Below are 6,000 nucleotides of genomic sequence, written 5' to 3' on the forward strand. Positions count from 1 at the left end.
ACCTGTGCATAGAGTGACGATGAAAGAGATATTGTCTCTAGAAATATCATTTAAACCAGGTGATGTCACTGCATGTGTGGGACGTGGAACTTAAGTGTTAACTATGGCGTATTTAGCAGGGCTAGAGGCTCTACAGTGAAGTAAGGCAATAATTACTAACCAAAACAGCAATGGACAAGGCACATTGACGTTAGGGAGAGTCATGCGTAGCCAAGTGATCATAGGAGTCCAGTGAGTGGCTTCAGGCAGCTAGCAAGCTAGCAGAAGGGCCTTCGAGGGACTTTGCGACGGAAGAAAGTCTGTTGTGGCCCCCTCGTGCTGTGATGTCGGGATCAGCAGGGCTCAATGTGGTAAATCAGGCCAATTGGCAAAATAGGCATAGTGGCCAAAGAATTTGTCTGATGGGCCTCTTAAGCTAACAGTCCGATGTGCTCTAGACAGCTAGCGGGCCGCGGCTAGCAGGTGGACATTCAGTGGACGTCGCGACGGAGGAAACCCCCTCGGGTGGAATTACGTCGGTAGTCCAGTCATGATGGGTCTGCGGGGGTCCAGGTATTGTAGCCCAAGGAGTGGCTGATGGGTCTCTTCGGCTAACTGACTACTAGCTAGCAGCCAGTTAGCTGGCTAGCTTTTGATGGGGGTTCCGGTTCTTAGGTATGAAAAATTGCAGCTCCGTGGGTTGCAGGAGAGTATATTCAGTCCGTAGATGGAAAGTGATATTAAAATATATATGAAATATATACGGAAAAATGATATTTACACGGGACAAGACAAAATACAAGTCCAACTGCTATGCCATCTTCGTTCCATTCTCCAATTAATGTGGATAGGGGCGTACTCGGCGTTTCCTGTAGTCTATGATCAACTCCTCTGAGGGAGAGGTTGTTGTCCTGGCACCACACTGTCATTTCTCTGACCTCTTCCCTTTAAGATGGCTCATCGTAGTTGGTGATCAGGTCTACCTGACGTTGTGTCATCTGCAAACTTGATGGTGTTGGAGTCGTGCGCGGCCACGCAATAGTGGGTGAACAGGGAGTACATGAGGGGACTAAACAAGCACTCCTGACGGGCCCCCGTGTTTAGGGTCAGCATGGCAGATATGTTGTTGCCTACCCTCACCACCTGGGGGTGGCCCTTTAGGAAGTTCAGGATCCAGTTGCAGAGGGAGGTGTTTAATCCCAGGGTCCTTAGCTTAGTGATGAGCTTTTAGGGCACAAAGGTGTTGACCACTGAGCTGTAGTCAATGAAAAGCATTCTCACGTAGGTGTTCCTTTTGTCCAGGTGGGAAAGGGCAGTGTGGAGTGCAATAGATAATGCATCATCTTGTGGATCTGTTGGGGTGGTATGCTAATTGGGGTGGGTTTAGGGTGTCTGGGAGGATGGTGTTGATGTGAGCCAGGAACAGCCTTTCAAAGCCTTTCATTGCTACAGATGTGAGTGCTACGGGGCGATAGTCATTTAGACAGGTTACCTTGGCAGTCTGCTTGAAAAATATAGGTGTTACAGACTCGGTCAGAGAGTGGTTGAAAATGTAATTGAAGATACTTGCCAGCTGGTTTGCGCATGCTCTGAGAATGCGTCCTGGTAATCTGTCTGGCCCTGCAGCCTTCTGAATGTTAAAGGTATTACTCACATTGGCTACGGAGTGAGTGATCACACAGTCGTCCGGAAGAGCTGGTGCTTTCACACAGTCTGGAAGAGCTGGTGCTTTCACACAGTCGTCTGGAAGAGCTGGTGCTTTCACACAGTCCGGAAGAGCTGGTGCTTTCACACAGTCGTCTGGAAGAGCTGGTGCTTTCACACAGTCTGGAAGAGCTGGTGCTTTCACACAGTCGTCTGGAAGAGCTGGTGCTTTCACACAGTCGTCTGGAAGAGCTGGTGCTTTCACACAGTCGTCTGGAAGAGCTGGTGCTTTCACACAGTCGTCTGGAAGAGCTGGTGCTTTCACACAGTCGTCTGGAAGAGCTGGTGCTTTCACACAGTCGTCTGGAAGAGCTGGTGCTTTCACACAGTCGTCTGGAAGAGCGTTCTGGGAATGGTGCTGGATAGTTACTTGGCTTTGGAACTTTCTCATCACATTTAAGAATCTTGACAAAATAACATTATTTTCTTGGTATTACTTTAACATAATGTTTCCTAAAAGTTCAAACATGGTTACATTTATTTACATTTTTGGTCATGTTTTAGGAATGTTCTCCATCTGGTTTGACATTGGGAATGTTCTCCAATAGTTCAGAGGATGTTAAGACACAACGTTCTCCTGTGAGAATTTCAAAACTTCAGCAAAACGTTTCCACCAGGTTTCTTCATGGTTCTATTTAAAATCATGTTTTCTCAAATTGTTCTGACAACGTTAAGAAAAAACTTTCTTCTGTGGGAATTTCAGTACTAACGTTTAATTTCAGCATAATGTTTTCTACAAGTTTCCTAATGGTTCTATTTAAAGTCATGTTCTCAGAATGTTTAGAGAACGTTAAGAAACAACTTTCTTCTGTGGGAATTTCAGTACTTCAGCATAACATTTTCTGCAGGTTTCCTCATGGTTCTATTTAAAGTCATGTTCTCAGAACATTAAGAAAACTTTCCATAGAAACCACAAGAAAGCATTAATAACGTTGAAATAACGCTATAAGAATGTTATTTAAAAACGTATACATTCCATTCTCAGCGTCAACAAAACTCTCTCTGTCCTCTATCTTGTTCAGTGTGTTCAGGTGTGTTGGTCACGCCCATTATTTACACTCCTAGAACAAGCAAAATGTTCACTTCTATTCTCAGAATGTTAAAGTTTTACCAGTCAGGAAACGTATGGCTTCGTTCCCAGAACCAATGGGAAAGAAAAAGCATATGTATTCACAACCTCCAAAGAACCAAATGTAGAAGTAGGGCAGGGTTTAAAAAAAACATAACTTCGTAAAAACCGACATAAAAAGCACATTAACTATATTTTTGAGCATATCTTATAGAATCACGTAGGCCTACCTTACTGTCATCCTCCATATCTCAATTATGTTGAAGGAACATCAACATCAACTTCTGTTTCGAGTAACTTTGTTTTAATCAGGCTGCTTCTTCTCCAATAGTGATCTCCTGCCTACTGAAGTTCATACATGGTGTTCACTGCCCCTATCTCCCCTGTTATGTGTCCACATACTGTAAGTTCTCCAAAACTGTAAAAGTGTTATTTGGAAACAAAGTAGAAAATTAGTATGTGATGATTTATGCAATGTCTTCACCTCAGACACATATCTACTATGTAGCATGAGCAGCACAGAAGGGGGAAGGGGGGAGTAGAATTCCACCCCATGGCATGATCCTTACTATGGGAGAGCTGAAATGTCAGGCTGATAAAAAAGACTGAAGGACTTGTGAGAACAATATACTGCTCTACTTTCTGTCCTTTTTCCCTCCTCTGTATGTTACCATGGCAGCAGGGGGTGCGTAGCAGTCATGTGAATAGGAAGCTGATTGGATTAAAATACTTTGTGTGATCAGGGGTCAGGAAAACTGCACACGCACTAAACGCATCATAAACGGATTATATATATATATACAGACACAGGCAGACACACACACAACATACGTACATACACATTCACGTTAAGTTCATAGCTCATAGCATCCAAATTTAGTCCACAGTGACATAGACACAATAGGCAATGCATGCCCCGCTTACTTCATTAAAGACGTTTACTGCAAAAAAGACTTACAAACAGGGGAATAGGTACCCTTAGTCCTTCATGTCTGCTGCACTTCTTACTTTAAAAAGCAGCAGCACCTTGAAATGTATGACATCCGAGCCACAGTCTGTAGTCCTTGTTTGAGTGGAAATTCAATGACAGATGGATATTTCAAGCTTATGAAACATGGATTCAGTCCAGACCAGGAGCCTTACTAGACAGGATGTGATGATATAAAGGCCCACACACACACAACTGTCCTGTGTAAATTACCCTGAGTTTAAATGTGCATGTAACCTTGAAACTTACATGGAGTGGTATCAGTTTTTACTATAGTAGTACAAGGCTCTCTATTGTAGTTCTACAACTTCAATATAATTATATTTACTATAATGGAAAAATATGATTTTAAAAACTATTGTCACCCACTGTTATGGATGATGTATGATGTGACAGTAAATGGGAGTTCCTCCTTTCCCCTGGTCAGTATTGAATAATATCAAAAACAATCAATGTCATGCAACCAGTGTGTCTCCTCCCAGCTGTCTTGATGCTTCCCTGTCCCTTCCTGTTCCTCTTCTCTCACACTCCCTCCCATCCAGGCACATGGAGGCAGCAGCTGTACGGCAGTGGACGGGGTCGTAAAAGCGAGGGCCGAAAGAGGAAGTAAGGGGGACCTTCTGAGTTATTACCCTCCAACGTACACACGGGGGCCTGGGAACTGTCCTCTTCTCACAGAGGACCACGGTGCAGCGTGGAGCAGGGCTGTTCTCCGGCCTGCTTCCCCCATCACCCTCTGTGTACTTTACCACCCCATCACAAGTCCACAGCCGTCATAGTGAGGCATGAGAGTATACAGTATGGACAACAAGACAGCGTTTTCTCCATAATAAAACCATTTGCTTACCATTGCTTTACAACTGATTTGTTCCCACCATGATCACATGCAGCTACTGTGTCTGTTGCTGTGTAGCCCTAAACACACAGCAAAATGGGAGAATTTATGGCAAAGTCACAGGCCTGGCAACAGAAATAGAAAATGTGCACTATGTACTTTATGTCTGAATCTATATTAGGTCACTGTCTGCCATTATATTGGGTACACCGAGATACAGACCATTTACAATTTCACCTGACTGTGGAGGCCTATGGTTCTTGTGTTGAGAGGGTCATGCACCATCTGAGTTTATTAATAGTGTCCTATGTGGATCCCTGGCCTCTTCCCTGAGCTAGAATGGTGAGGTGTGAATACCAGTCATGCCTGTCCTCTAACAACTCCTGAATTTATGATACAATTAACCCCAGCCTGGAGAAACGACAGGCTCACTCACTTTACACTATCTCTAGGCTAGTGGCAAAGCCCCACATTTATTTTTAGATACCCATACCCAAGGTATAACAAAACACAAGCATGTGTGTCCATATCTGTAAGGTCTCTTTGTAAGGTCTCCCATGTACTGCAAAAGTGGTTAAATTGATAGATATTCAGCGCTGTATAGTTCTGCCTGACAAAAATGCATACAGTTACATTGTTTTTGATGTTGTGACTTGTAATTGGCTCTAAGAAAACTAAGTGGGCTCAGACATGTTCCTTAAAGAATTTTTAAAATGTATCCCCTAGTCTTGCAATTAAATCTGATGATCTTCATATTTAGCCTCAAATCCAATATGGTATCCAAAATCCAATATGGCTACCATAACAACTTTGATGGAGGTTAAATCACCTGTAAATATGTTTTTTATTTATTATTGTGTACAACACTCACGCCTATAAATAATGTTGGTGTGAATCATTTTTATTCTGAATCCAATATGTCCAACATGATTACACTCAAACACTGTTGCCTGATTGTAAGTAGCCCATGTTAGTTTTGTATTGTGTTATTCTGTCTTTAAAATGGTTTCGTAAGGCTCTTGGTACATTTTATCTAGAACTATGAGTGGCACTGCCATGACTCTGTTGTGTTTGAATAGCCGAAGCCAACTAGTTTTTCAATGTGTGTTCCTGCTTTAATCTCATTCACACACTTACAGCATATCAACAATGGTACATTTCACAAAATATAATAACAAGCCTTTCATGACACGAGCACACATTAGCGTAACCAAGTTACAGGAAAGCAACCATAGTACAACAGTTAACTACTCTAATAGTTTACATGTATAGCCCTCTTTACCCCACTACAACTAAGTATGCAAGGTTGATTCAAAGTCTTTGAGGTGACCAGGACATGAGTGTGTCCTTAACAGGTGTGGAGACAAAGTAGCCAATGGTGGTTGTAGTTCTGGGGCCTGACCAGCAGCAAGTGGTGGTTGTAGT

The sequence above is a fragment of the Oncorhynchus mykiss genome, chromosome 4, assembly GCF_057628025.1.
Source record: "Oncorhynchus mykiss isolate SJ-2025 chromosome 4, ASM5762802v1, whole genome shotgun sequence".
NCBI classification, from domain to species: Eukaryota; Metazoa; Chordata; class Actinopteri; order Salmoniformes; family Salmonidae; genus Oncorhynchus; species Oncorhynchus mykiss.